The sequence below is a fragment of the Rattus norvegicus genome, chromosome 4 (assembly GCF_036323735.1).
Source record: "Rattus norvegicus strain BN/NHsdMcwi chromosome 4, GRCr8, whole genome shotgun sequence".
Classification (NCBI taxonomy): domain Eukaryota; kingdom Metazoa; phylum Chordata; class Mammalia; order Rodentia; family Muridae; genus Rattus; species Rattus norvegicus.
Genome location: NC_086022.1, coordinates 130,250,607 through 130,265,982, shown reverse-complemented (window position 1 = coordinate 130,265,982; position 15,376 = coordinate 130,250,607). Strand labels below are relative to the sequence as shown.

Here is a 15,376-nt window from a genome sequence, read left to right as displayed (position 1 = left end):
GGATGGTATAGGGCAACTCGAAATGACGAGGTTCCACTATTTAGCCACCAAATGTATCATAAGAAGAGAAAGGCAGGCTTGATGCAGCACCCTCTGCCCAGAATCTCAAAACACTCATCTGTACTCACAGTGCTTACTTGTCCTTAAGTAACAAGTAATTCAAGTTAAAATAAAATAACAACAACAAATTATCAACACTGCTTGGAACAAATCAGCAGCTCCCCCTTTCAGATGATGCTCACCCATGAGCTAGGCATTTGTATGATGAAAGCCATGCTGATCGAAATTCATATTTCAGGGATGAGTTTTGCATGCTGAATTTAATAAGAGGAGGATCGGCTTGCATGAATCTTCTTTGAAAAGTAGCCACTAAACTCGCATATGGTCCAACACAGCAAAAGTAAATCAGTCATACTATCTATCCTAAGGTAAACAGAAAGGCAGGTGACCCAGGACATTGCAAAAACAGTAATAAGGAAACATGAACAATTTTCCAATGAAGCCTCAGGTGTACAACTGCAGCTTGACCTGCCTAGGACTAAATAAATAATACATTCTTTATTTCTCATAAGTCCCATTGGCCAAAGTTGAAGCAGCCAGTATAAATAATAAGGACAACCTAGATAGCCAAAAATAGAAAACAGATGATTGTTACTATAAATAGAATTTTTTATTTCATGGAGAGATTAAAATGATTAAATTGTGAGTACCTTTAGAATGCCTAAGTGTTTTTTAAAAATTGATATTTCATTTGATATGTACAGACCTGTAAAAACTTCAAGAATTAGGTTTATAGATTCTTCTATATAAGTGAAATTAGAATCCTATCAGTTTATATTGTAGATATTGCACCACACAGAAAGAAGTCTGGGTGAATTATCATCAGTTTGGGGGACATAAACAGAATGGTATGAGCAAAAGCATAATGCTGTACCCAGAATGGCTCTAGGGATTTGACCTGAGTGCGATGACAGAGAATGAGAAGGGGGAACACAGAAAAGCTGGGGTCCAATGGACTAGGTTCTCTGATGATGAAACTGCAGCACCCTGGGAGCTCAAAATGTTTGTTATATAGATTTGAACAGGGGACCTGGGTTTTTAAAGATAGTGAGTCAAGGAGATCATTTGTTATACAGCCAGATCATGAAGGCAGATTTTCCTAATCTCCATAGGAGTAGACTTTGTAGGGGAGCACTCTTCAGGCCATAAAAAGCAATGGGAATTGGTTATTGCACCCACTTTCAATATCTATGCATGGAGCACAGTGATAGACCATTTCTCTGCTGCCGAAATTAGCCAGTTCAAGCCAGATTAGATTATTTTAAAGGTAGGTTTATTGAGAAGTTGCTCTCTGGTGGGTGAGTTAACTAGCCCCAAAAACGAAGGCCTGGAGAAGTCACCATGGAGAAAGAGGATGGGGAGGAAGAGAGAGAGAGAGAGAGAGAGAGAGAGAGAGAGAGAGAGAGAGAGAGAGAGAGAGAGAAAGGAAGGAGAAGGAGGAGAAGGAGGAGGAGGAGGAGGAGGAGGAGGAGGAGAAGGAGAAGGAGAAGGAGAAGAAGAAGAAGAAGAAGAAGAAGAAGAAGAAGAAGAAGAAGAAGAAGAAGAAGAAGAAGAAGAAGAAGAAGAAGAAGAAAAGAAGAAGAAAAGAGATGTCTAGAAAAAGAAGAGAAAAAAAGACCCAAAAGTCTGGATTATAGGGAGGAGCCTCTGGGAGAAGAGCAACCCAGCCCCTGAACTGGAAAGCTGAGGGTTGGGGGTGGGATATGCCAGGCAGGGACTGAGGGTTGGTGGGAGAACCTGGAGGCCAGGTCTGCTCTGGTGTGTAAAATATGCAACTCAGTTCCTTGTTCTCTGGTCCAAAAACCAAACAGGAATGCTTTGCCATCCTCTCAGCCTTTCTGCCAGAGTGAGATGTAGGGGAGGCTCAGTCATTTTCCGAGGGTTGGAGGCTCTGGTCCTTGACATGCTCACCCCCATGTTAACAGTACACACTCCTTCAGGACCTCATTCACACAGGGCTTCCTCCATTTCCCACAATGTAGGCTGGGCTTTGCATCTCAGTTTAGGCTGTCCCCAAAATTGCCAGGAGAAATAATCTTGGATAATTTATTTAGACCATAATTCTGAGAACCAGGGAGGAGAACAAAAATAACTGCGTTATAGAGCTGGAGAAGTCTGAGAACCACAGAGGATGGCCTTGGGTCACTGCCCTTGAAAGCCAGGGAAGCAGCTCTTCAGCTTCCAGCCTTCCATGAATATTGCTTCCCTCAAATATGAGAGTTGGTTGTGGCTTTAGGAGGAGTAGTGAAGCAGAAGAATGGGAAGATGCTGAGGAACAGGATGGGAGTGGGATCTATGATCTTAAACTGAGCATGCTTAGAAATGTGCTGGTCCCCTCTGCCTTCACATGAAGTACATGGACATGAGCAGCAATAGAAACCCCAGCTTTCTCCAAACCAGGAGTCCTTTGTTTATACTTGTGGGGTTGTTTTATTTTTGTTTATTTGTTTGTTTTTTTTTTTGTTTTTTTTGTAATATACCTTTCTGTATATTTATATCTTCTAGCTGTTTTCCTTCTGAGAAGGCTAGGCTGACTTCATGACAGGCTTCAAATTGGCAGTTGAGGAGACTAGGCCTAAATCTCTGTTTCCAAGAACTGGGCAAGTCTAGGCAAGTCTAGGCCTCAGAAACTGCCCTGCTACATGGCCTAAGGCAAGGGCAATGGAAACAGCTGTTTCCAGTCTTCCCAACCAATAGTTGCCAGCCTCCCCAGTCCCAGCAATGGTTCTGGAATGTCCCTAGAGATAAAGTCAAGATTAAGATAGAAGTAACCTATCCCTACCCAGAATTCCTCTAAAGTGCTTGAAAGTGGGCCTGCAAGCTCACTTCCAGGTCTCTCCATCTTTGTAGATATAGATCCCAGCATGCTGGATTTCTGCAAAATAAAATACTCTTTGTATTTGCATATTACTTGAATCTGGGTTATCATTCTTCAGTGAATCATGGATCCTTACATTTGGGAGTTCTTATTCTAATTCATTGGCGACACCCTGACCCAAATACTGGAGTGTTTTTCTGATCAGTAAGTCCAGACACCCAGTTGTCTTCTGTCTTGTCCAATTATTCTGGAGGCTGAGAGGGACAAAACAGATAAGTATTTTGTCAACTGGCCAGAGGCAACAGAGGATCTCCTTACCCTCTACCAGAAGCAGGAGAACTTTCTAGTTCTCATTTGAATTCTGTACCGGCTGTGGGTCTGTGGGCCTCCATGCACAGGGAGGAAGACCGTCTGAGGAAGTACTTTCATTTTGTTTTTGTTTTCCTGATATGTCCTCTGTATTTGTCCGTCTGTATTCTGTTTGTGCTTTTTTGTCCTCTTGTACAAATTTTTCTTTCATTCCTAAGATAGGATAGGCACAAAGCGCCCCCCAGGCTTGTTCCTGAACAAGTTTAAGAACTTTCATAGAGTTGCAGAAGACTCTGGTCCAGTCGTTCTTCCCGGCAAACTAATCATCTTTTATAGAAATGAGTGGCTCACCTAAAAAGTAGCCTAGCCTGAGGAAGGAACTTTCCATCTCCCCATAGTTTACAGGGTGACTGTTTAGTTTATGAGGCCTGGGACTACTTAGTCCAAGTGTCATATATCACCATGTGGCAATACCTGGTTGAGAAGCCCCCTGTTTGGATGAGATCTTTTGGATATGGGCCTCATTTTTCCCCATCCTTCTTCCTCTAAAGAAGGGTCAGCCCCAGCCCTCTGCCTTGCTCTTCCTTTCTGATCCTGAGGAGGCTCTCTGTCCCCCTCCTTCTGCTCCTGCTTTTGTCACTACTGCCCCTACCCAGCCAGCACAGGCAGAGAGAAGAGCAGCCCCCGACTCCTCTGACTTTCCCAACTTCATTTGGAGTTCACCTAACACTCCGGCCATACTACCCAGAGGGCTGACTCTACTCTGGCTACATGACCCACAGGTGCTAGGGAAGACGATTCATGACATATGTGCCATTTGCTTGTAATGATCTTTACAACTGGAAGTTGCAGAACTCCCCATTCTTACAAAGACCATCAGCTCTCACAGGTCTTCTAGATTCAATCATACTGACTTACCAGCCTACCTGGGATGACTGTCATCAACTGTTCCAGGTTCTCCTCATGAAAGAGAGAGAGGATCCTGGCTGCCAGCAGGAAATTGGTTCTGGGAGCAAAATGGGCTACCCACTCAAGCCCAGGCTGAAATTGATGCAGCCTTTCCTTTGACTTGACCCTACTGGGATTTTAATACAGTTGAAGGTAAGGAGAGGCCCCTGACATCAATTAGAAGCTTCAGTCAGTGATTAGAGTTTGTATTCTGCCTCTGGCATCTACAAGCCAGCCTCTATTTGCCTTTGAATGGCAAAACTTGGGGGCTTTAAGAGACAACTGAATCGGACACTCCTGCCTCAAGGATTCAAGAACTTACCCATCTTAGATGATGCACTGCATGAGGACTTGGATGAGTACTGGCAGGCCCACCCCCCAAGTAATGAAGATGACATCCTGATTGTGGGGGTGGGGTGGGATGGGGGAAAGGGGAGTGATTTGGAGACATGCCAGGAGGCCACACAAGGCCTACTACAGGAGTTTAGTCACCTTGGCAACTCAGAAGGCCCAGCTTTGTCAACTTGAGGTCACTATCAGAGGTACATATAAAGGGGTGGGGGCTAACTCATACTGTCAGATGCCTGGAAGCAAAACACCCTTAGCATCCCAGTTCCATCAACCCGATAGCCAAACTGTTATATGAGGCCACCAGGAGCCACAAAGACAAAATAGAATGGATCCCTGAGATGGACATGGCTCTTAAGGCTGTAGGAAGAGCCTTATTGAGGCACTAGGCTTGGCCCTCCCAGACATTCACAAACTTTTCCACTTGTATGTGGATTAGAGAAAGGGAATAGGAAATGGTCTCACCCAAACTTTGAGACCATGGAAAGGACCTGTGGCTTATTTATCTAAGAAGCTGGACCCAGTAGGCCAAAGATGACCTGTCTGGCTCTGGATCATAGCTGCCATTGCCCTGCTAGTCAAGGATGCTGAGAAAATAAACATGGGGCAGGAACTTGTTATTATCATCTCCATGCCATTGAGGGGACCCTCAAGAATCTACCCAGCTTGTGCCTCGGGGGTTGACCAATGCTAGACTACTGCACGTTAGGCTCTACTTTTGAATCCCCCTCACACTAGATATAACCCATCAGCTGCCCTAAACCCAGCCATCGTACTACCTAACCCATCCTCAGATGTACAACATGACTGCTCTAAAGTTCTGAGGTACATCCAGAATGTCAGGCCGGACTTGACTGGCATACTCTGGCCAGATGTGGAATGTATCTACTTCATGGATGGGAGTGGCTTCATTCAGAATAGAGTCAGCTATGCAGGGGCAGTGATAGTAGACTTGGACTCTGTTGTTTGGGCAACTGCTTTGCCACCAGGGACATCAGGTCAAAAAGCTGGACTAAAGTCCCTAACCCATGTTTTAAAACTGGCAAAAAGGGCCATACTTAACATCTACACTGACAGCAGATATGCCTTTGTTATGACTCATGTACATAAGTCCATACACTAAGAGTGGGGATTATTGACTGCTGAAGGGAAAACCATCAGAAATAAGGAAGGAATACTTGCTTTATTGGAAGGCATTATGGCTTCCTCTCAAACAGGCCGTGAGACATCAGAAATAGCCAGAGAGAACAGGCTAGCTCATAAAACCAAGTGGGAAGCCACACAAACCTCCACTGCTGACATCCTGGTAGCTTTGCTGCCCTCTGGGTTCCCAGCCATCCATGAATATACTGCTAAAGACAAAGGACATCAGGTGAAAGACCAAGGAGTTTACAGAAGAAACATGGTAGCTGACCTCTGAAGGCTGCACCATTCTACTTAAGGAGTTTGCTAAGCCACTCATCCATCAGATGATTCACACCTGTGAAGGAATTGTTGCGAGGGGAAAAGTATAAAATATTTGACTTAGGACACTTGGTTGATCAGATAATCTGACTGTGCCACCTGCCAAGCTGTGAACTCCTCAGGTCCCAGTGAAGGAGCCACTCCAGGAACCAGATTCAGGGCTCAACGGTCAGGGGCTAATTGGGAAGTAGAATATACAGAAATAAAACCAGGAATATATGGATATAAACATTTGCTAGTTTTTATAGATTCCTTTTCAGGATGGGTAAAGGCCTACACTACAAAGAAGGACACTGCCAACATAGTGGCAAAGAAGCTTCTGGAAGACATTATACCTGAGTATGGTTTGCCTACCCTGCTTGGGTCTGATAATGGACCAGCATTCATCTTTTAAGTAATTCAATCTCTAGCACAGGTTCTGGGGACCAATTGGAAATTACATTGTGCATATAGACCCCAGAGTTCAGGGCAAGTAGAGAAGATGAATTGGACCCCAAAGGAGGCCTTGACCAAATTAACCCTTGAAACTGGCAGTGACTGGGCATCTCTCCTACTTTATATAGGGCTAGGAACACCCCTATACTTTAGGCCTCATCCTCTTTGAGGTCCTATATGGGAGGTCCCTTCTCATGCTGCCTAAGCTCCAGTCTGATATCTTAGTTGAACATGAGCAACATAAGTTTTTAAAATCCTTGGCAACCCTCCATAGGGTCCACAAACAACCCTGGCTGTCATCTGCCAGGCTTATGAGTCTGCTTCTTCCCCTAAGCCCCATATCTTTGACCCAGGTGACCAAGTCTGGATTAGGAGACATAACTACAAGACTCTAGAACCTCACTGGAAAGGGCCTCACACTGCGATCCTGAACATGCCTATGACTGTTAAAGTGGATGGGATTAGAACGTGGATACACCACTCACATGTTAAGACTGCCAGGAGAGAGATTATCTAGCATTTGAGATCTCAGCGGAGGAGACTTCCAGACAAACTGACACAAGAACGGTGGAAGGTCACCCCACTCCCTGATGATCCACTGAAACTGCAACTCCAGTGCTCCTGATCCAACTTGCTTGCTGCTTCTGCTGTGCTACCCCAGCCACTAGCCCTCTTATCACCAGGGGGTGATACAACTTTTTGTCATTAAGTTCACAGTGGCTGGCAAGAAGGCCCAAAGGTCTGCAGATTCTTAACTCCAGTTGCCCCAGACTTAACACAGAACTGTTGGTTATCAGACAGGGACTCTGCATTAGAAATAAGGTATCCTGAGCCTATTCCCACTTCTACAACCACACTGTAACCCATTCTGTTGCAGAATATATGCTGCCCCCAAAGAATGCTTGGTGGGATTGTACCTCCGGGCTTACTCCATGAATTTATGGCCTGGTTGGAAATATGACTGAGGATTTTTATGTTCTAGTACAGCTTGTACCCAAAAGTGACTTATCACTTGGGGGTGGGAGATCAAGTGGGGGAAGGATGCCTTCAACCAGCTAGCACCTCCAAACAATTGGGTTCAAAGGGCAGCCATTTCCACTGTGTTACTAGTTTCTCTCCTAGTTCTAAGGATGGTTGGAGCTACTAGTGTAGGGGGCTGAGCCCTAATATTTCAAGATAAAAATTACAAGACCCTACAGATACATGCAGATATACAGAAGATGGAAAAATCCATCATTGCCCTGAAGAAGTAGTCTTACAGAACAGAAGAGGCCCAGACTTGCTGTTCCTCAAGCAGGGAGGACTCTAGGCAGCCTTAGGTGAGGCATGTTGTTTCTATGTTGACCACTCAGGGGAGGTAAAAAAAATCCAACATCTTAATCAGAAGGAGACTACAAGACAGAAGAATAGAAAGAACAAGTCTCAGGGTTGGTATGAGTCACTTTTCAACTTGTTTCCTTGGCTGACCACCCTTGCCTCTCCTTTGACTGGTCTTCTTATCCTACTGATGTTAGCTTTACTTTGGTCCCTGCATAATCAATGCTTCAGTTAGGTTTGTTAAGGAACAGATTTCCACCATGCAATTGATGGTTTTCAAATAACAATACCAGCCCATAGAAACATCTCAAGGATTCATGATGTCCCAAAACTGATGGGAGAAATGAGAAGGCTAAGGTGACTCCATGATGGACTTCAAATTGGCAGTTCAGGAGACTAGACCTAAATCTCTGTTTCCAAGAACTGGGCAAGTGTAGGCAAGTCCAGGCCTCAGAAGCTGCCCTGCCACCTGGCCTGTGGCAAGGAGGAAGAGTCAGCAGCATTTCCCAGACTTTCTCAGCAAAAGTTTCTAGAATTCCCCAGCAACATTTTCCAGTGTCCCCCATCAACACCCCAAGGCCTCAGCAATGGTTCTGGAATGTCCCTAGAGATAGAGTCTTAAGGTAAAGGTCACCCACCCACCCCACTCCATTCCCAGAATTCCCCTAATATTTTATAAATTGGGCCTGCAAGCTCACTTTGGGGTTTCTCCATCTTTGTAGATGGAAATAGGAAGATTCCAGCATGCTGGATATCTGCAGAATAAAACACTTTCTGTGTTTACATACTATTTGAATCAGGGTATCATTCTTGGATAAATTATGGACCCTTACATTTGGCTTTTTACCTAGGCTACCAATTGTGTTCCATTACAATTTTATAATAAGCAAAGTAATGACTAGAAGGGTTAAACCCTTTATTGTTTTTGGTGGTGTTGTTATAAACCAATTGTTCTTCCAGCACATGCCCAAACCAGAATTCACAGGTTAGAAAGCAAAATAGTGTAAAGATGAGTTCTCAGCCAAAGAACAATAGAGTGATTTTATTCAGTGCTACCAGCCACAAAACTATTTAGATATAACACCGTTTTTCCAAAAATAGTTTATATGAAATAAACCTGCATGTATAAGTCCTTCATGACACACAGTGGCTTGTGATTCTCTTAGGCAAAGAGAAGGCACACCAGCAAACTCATCAATCACAAGTTTTTTGAAAATATAATTGCGTTCTCTGAGTGGATGGGACAAGTTAGGAATATCTAGTGGGTATTGAACATTGAAGGAACCTACCTACTGTGTATTACAAGAGCCACTCTTACAAAAAAAAAAACAAGTGTTTATGCATATGCACCTGAAGCAAAACTCACACCAAAGGGAATTATTTTCTAAAGAAGAAATTTCTCCCATGCTGAGTGTCACCATTGTGGGGCTTTAACACTGAAGCAGGTGTTTGCAGTTGAGGACCTTGGAACCACCTCTTGAGTACAAGCCTCCAGCAGAGATCCTGTTAACTAATGACTCCCCCATTCTTCACGCTCAGATTCCAATAAAGGCTTTTGAACAACAAAGGGGAGAGAATGAAAAAGCAAGTGGAGGAAGGAGAAGAAAGGCCGATAAATAGCAGGTGAAGTTATATCATGTCACAGTGAGCAGGTTCACTCTGATTTGTATAATTTTATTTACACCTATCAAGTAGGTAAATGTCGTGGGCATGGTTAAAGGAGTCCTAGTAGGTGAAAGAACTTGAAATCCTCTTAATGATGCCAACCAAACTGTTAATAATTGATACCTGGCAATTAAGACTTTCATCCACCTACGTTGGTACCATTTTCTTCAGTGTAGTTGGAGTTTCAATTAAGGTGCAACTAGGGAGACATTTTGTTAAACTTTTCATATCTATTCTATTAGTTAGCTGGCTAATTCAATTTGCTGTGATTCAGAATCATACAGAGAAAGAGAAATACACAGTGTTACAAGAATCTTGACTATGAAGCTTTAAAATGTAAAGGGTATCAAGTGGGGAATAAGGCGCAGACACTAAGAAACTATAGACATACAGGCAGTGGACTTGCAGTCTGAGAATCGTTCTGTCCAAACTGTTAACAGACAATCAAAGATGCCAATGTCTTGTCTCATTCCTCATTTCTTCTTGGATACTTCTAGTTTTCAAAGCATATGGTTTTGTTAATAACTGGCCAAGGAATATTTGCAAATGAGTTTTTTCTTTTCATCAGAGCCCACAACAGTGTGTTCTTTGCTGCTCAATAATTAAAAAGAAGATGGTTGCATGAATATTCATGGAGGGAGGATCATATGAAAAGCATCAAGTTTTTCTGTTTTTCATGGTAGTGTAGTGAGGAGGAAGTGGGCAGCTTGGGATTTCTGTTTGGTCCACAGAACCTCTTTGACAGCTCTGAAAATGTATGCCAAATTATCAATCAATGTATAAATGTGGGTCTTTCTGGGGATGGCATCTATAGCTGTCGTCAAATTCTCAAAGTGGCCTGACACATCTCTCCCTAGCACATATAAAAACATTTCAAAAAGAGGACTGGAAAAGTGGTTCTGTAGATAATGTGTTTGCTGCAAAGACATGTGGGCATGGTGGTATATGCCTGTAATCTCAGCTCTGGGGAGGCAGAGACATAAAGATCCCCAGGGTTTCCTGGTCAGCTAGTTTAGCCAAGTGAAGTCAATGATCTCCAAATAATTGAGAAATGCTTCCAAGAAGAATGGTAAAAAACGATTGGCCTCTGGCCTTCATATGTAAGTATGTGACCTTCCCCATTGCTGGTATCAGGAACTGCTTTCACCTCCAGCAGTAACATCACCTTGTCACCTGCGTATCTGTTGCTGTGGCAATGGTCATACATTCTCAGTGTACCTTTGGTTCAGCTCCCACTTTCACTTGGGAACAGTTACATCACAACTCAAATAAAAGGCAGAACTTTCCTGCCCCCTCTCCCTTCTCTTTCTTTCTTTTCTCTTTCTTTCTCTTCTCTTTTCTCTCTGTCTCTCTGTCTGTCTCTGTCTCTGTCTGTCTCTGTCTGTCTCTCTCTCTGTCTGTCTCTCTGTCTGTCTCTCTCTCTGTCTCTCTCTCTGTCTCTCTCTCTGTCTCTCTCTCTCTCTCTCCCCTTTCCCTCTCTCCCTCTCTCCCTCTCTTTCATTATTCCCACCCCCTTGTCTCTGCCATCCCAATAAACCTCCACCACCTGAGACCATATTGGCCTGGGGTGGTTTCTCCAGATATGAGCCGCGATTTCCATCCCAACACCCATGAATACTTGCGCACATAGCAAAATAACCAATAATAAGTATTTAAAAGAGGAAAAGGCATTCTAAGAGATGGTTTCCCTCTTTTTTATTGCTCTTATTTTTTTAATTTTTCAAATTTTACATATAATAAATTTTGTTCATATTTCTTTCCTTCCCCTAACTTCTCCCAGATTTTCCTCATCTCTGTACCAACCAACTCCATATTCTTTCTCTCTTTAAAAATAACAAATCCTAGGCAAACCATCAAGAGCACATGTACATGTGCAACAGCAGCAACAAGGAAGTCATGGAACTCATTGTGTGATGTTGCATAGTTATTCCTGAGCCTAGGCCTGCCCGAAAACTGAACATAGACCTACCACAAGTTCCAGCCATATCGCTCTTGGGCATATACCCAAAGGACTCTATATCTTCCCAGGGAGACAGCTGCTCATCCATGGTCATTGTTGTTCTATTCATGATCGCCAGCAATTGGGAAAATCCTCGAAGGCCATCGACTGATAAGTGGATAACGAAACGTTAACTGGTACAAAAAATTGTATATTATTCAGCTCTTAAAGAAAAATAAAAATTTTCAGATAAATGGATGAACAAGAGACAATCATTCTTATTGAGGTGATCTAGACACAGAAAGACAAATGCTACATGTTTTCTCTCTCATTTGATCATCATTATCTTCTTAAGCTTTAGATATGTAGCCTGTAAGGGCCTGAGAGGGGTAGAAGGAAACTTTCAAGGAAGGGGAAACAGAGTATAGTGGGATAAACGGCCTTGTTCTTTAACAAGTGGAGTGGTCTGGTCTTAAGTGATGAAGGGCAAGCATTCACTGAGCAGAATTAGGCTGTATCACTTTGTCAAGCACTGCCTCACACAAGTACATCTATCTGAGTTCTGCTTATGCAGTGGGTGCTTATAAAAACCAAGATAGCAGGCCTGTTTAAGATGGTTTTCTTGACAAAACACTTGAATATTTGCTGTTGCCGTGCCAGTAGGCTTAGAGATGAAACTGTCCAGGCTGTAAAGTTGGTATGTCTGGGTTCTAATTTTATCTTGGGATGTAATCACTTTTCTAACCTCGTGCTCACCTCCCTTAACATGTCCTTATAAGTTGCTCCAAATTCCCATGCAGATGAAAAGTCATAAAATAAATAGATGAATAAAAGTTTCTCGTGGGGGAAAACTAAGCCCAAGGCAATCAGGTTATAATCCTATGCCTTTTAAAAAATGATCTTGCATTATTTTTCCTGGTAGCACTTAGACTTACCCACTTGGTAGGATATTAGATATGTTTGTTGGTGAGTCTTATCTATTACCCTAACAGTAAAAAAATAAACTAAGGTAAATGCTACTGGGACATAAACACTGCTGGCATGTCCAGTGTTGTATTCTTAACCCCTGGAACCCAGACTAACCCCTGCAGTGGACCTCACTAGTGACTTACTCCATGAACTTCATTATGAGAGCTCACACAGACCTCAGACCCCACAGAGTTAACTGGTGACCCCTAGTTAATTCTCTCTTGTGATGCATCAGTTCCTTCTGTTGAGTTTCCCCAAAGTACTCAAATAGAATTACATTTAAGAGCTGTACTCTACACAGCTTAGGCAGAAATCCATTCAATATCCATGAACGTTGCTTATTCAAATAACAATATAATTCTTGTACTTGTTTTAAGTGATTCTAAAAGGAGGAAATCATTGGCTTTACAAGACTTTTATAATTGGAAAGCGGGGTGCATTTTAGCAGAGGCTAATGGAGATATTTTTTTCTATGGAGTTGTATTTCCAGAACACCAGGAAAAGATCTCTTATTAAACTTTTAAGTGCATTCAAAACAAGATTTCTTTTATGCTTCTAAAGGAAATTTACATACTGTTCCTAGATTTGCAGCAACTTCAGTTTCATGGCCCTTAAGTCATCATTTCACATCTTCCACGTTCAGCAAAGAACTAGATATGTGTCCCATAGAATTTGTGGTTTGTTTTAAGGATGCATGAGGGTATAGTTGAGAGCTGCGTAGCTAGAACAAAGTCAGGCTTCACAAGATGGCACATCGTTAAGTGCAGTTCTACCCCTGTTCAAGCTCACAAGAGACTGCAGGAAGAAGTTTCTCCCTCAAATACAGAACTCGTGGAACACTTTAATTCGGCAACAGCCATACACCAGGCAACAGAAAAAAAGTCATTTCATCTCCTAGTGTTTTAGAGACTCCAGGCAAATGTAAACAGTAGATGCTGTTGGACATTAAGTATTCATTACGGGCACTAAACAGCTAAACTAAAAATCTACTGATTTATTTGAAGCTCCATCTGATTCTAGTAGGAGATTTATTAAATTATTTACCAAACTTCAACAGGAAAAATTACCATTGATTGACTCTGAATGTACTGTTTATGAAGGCGTATTTATTTCACAGCATGGTTTATAAACTATAATAAGCAATAAACTATGTAACAAAATAATTTCTACTGTCTACCATTAATTCACTTATGATTCATTTTTGTGTAAGACTACGGTGCTTCTGGGAAAGTTACTCACTGGTGATTAAGCACTTTAAAGATCTTGTGATAAGATTTATCATCCGTTAGTAAGGACTGTCTGAGTCCAAGACCAAGCTTGGGTATTTATACCGAGAGAATGTTCCTCTCTCTACCAACATCACAGAAAACAAACAAACAAACAAGCAAAACACCCACATAATACTATTGCAGTTCTTCGATATGCTGTATCTTCAGATCTTTCTGAATACACCTCGCAACAGGTACTATTCTCTTAACTGGGCTTCTTCTTAGCAAATAATTATATCGATAGAATATATGATTATATGTGTATTCACCCTTTAACCTCCTCCCCAACAGACATTTTAAACATCTGGACACTTGATAAAATGGAATTCAGGACAGATGTAAGGCAGTCACTGGATAGGAGAAGCATATGGAGATGGTGGAATGAGTGTCACAGGCAATGACACACAGCTACCACACTAAAAGGTGTGGCAGTCAAGCTAATAAGGCAGCCCAAACCTCAGCGGGGAAAATGTCCTGAGGCTGATCTCAGATAGATGTGTTTCCTGATGGGTTGGCCGTGGTTGGTTATAATTACATGGAAAGCTCCACCAATGAGAGCAGAACAAGTTTGAGGCAGACGCTGTGGCCACTAAGAATTAATAACAAAAGAAGGAAAGAAGGATGGAGGGACTTGAACTCAAGAAAGATAAAGTGCTGGAGAGAGACCGCTCTGGTTTTTTTTAATCAATCTTTATGAAACTATTATTTATTTAAGCAGCATTTAATTTTTTATTGGCTATTTTGTTTATTTACATTTCAAATGTTATCCCCCTTCCCAGTGTCCCATCCACAACCACCCCAGTCTACCCCCTGTTCCTCTGCCTCCACAAGGGTGCTCCCCCACCCAACCACCCCTGTCCCACCGCCCTATTATCCCCCTATGCTGGGGCATCAAGCCTTCACAGGACTCAGACCTTCCCCTCCCATTGATGCCAGACAAGGCCATTCTCTGCCACATATGCAGCTGGAGCCATGGGTCACTCCATGTGTATTCTTTGGTTGGTAGCTTAGTCCCTGGGTGCTCGGGGAGGGGAGGCTGGTTGGTTGGTATTGTTGTTCTTCCTATGGGGTTGCAAGTCCCTTCAGCTCCGTCAGTCCTTCCTCTAACTCTTCCATTGGGGTTCCCATGCTCAGTCCCATGGTTTGTTTGCAAGCATCCACATTTGTATCAGTAAGGCTCTGACAGAGCCTCTCAGGAGACATCCATATTAGGCTCCTGTCAGCAAGCACTTCTTGGCACCAGCAAGTGTCTGGGTTTGGTATCTGCATATGGGATGAATCCCCAGGTGGGGCAGTCTCTGGATGGCCTTTCCTTCAGTCTCTGCTCTACTCTTTGTCTGTCTATTTCCTTTAGACAGGAGCAATTCTGGGGTAAAATTTTGTGAAGGGAAAGTGGCCCCTCCTTCAACCAGGGTTTATGCCTAACCTCTGGATGTGGTCTCTACAGGTTCTCTCTCCCCTTTGTTGAGTATTTCAGCTAACATCATCCCCATTGGATCCTGGAAGTCACACTAAGATACTTTATATTATTTCTGACTATTGTGAAGGGTGTTGTTTCCCTAGTTTCTTTCTCAGACCTTTTATCCTGATTTGTTAGCATTAATTTTATATCCAGCCATTTTGCTGAAGTTGTTAACCAGGGGCTCTCTGGTAAAATTTTTGGGGTCAGTTATATTATCATATCATCTGCAAATATTGATATCTTGATTTCATCCATTCCAATTTGTGTCTCTTTGATCTCCTTTTGCTGTCTAATTGCTCTGGTTAGAACTTTGAATACTATATTGAATAGGTAGCAAGAGAGTGGACAGTCTCGTAATGATGGCTGTTTGTATT

General features: G+C 42.7%; 1 long non-coding RNA gene across 8 annotated transcripts in view; it reads left to right on the top strand.

Annotated features, from left to right (window-relative positions):
• Positions 1–15,376, top strand: part of LOC102549269 (uncharacterized) — a 155,279-nt gene that overhangs the window by 32,798 nt on the left and 107,105 nt on the right. The gene's annotated exons all lie outside the window — the stretch shown is intronic.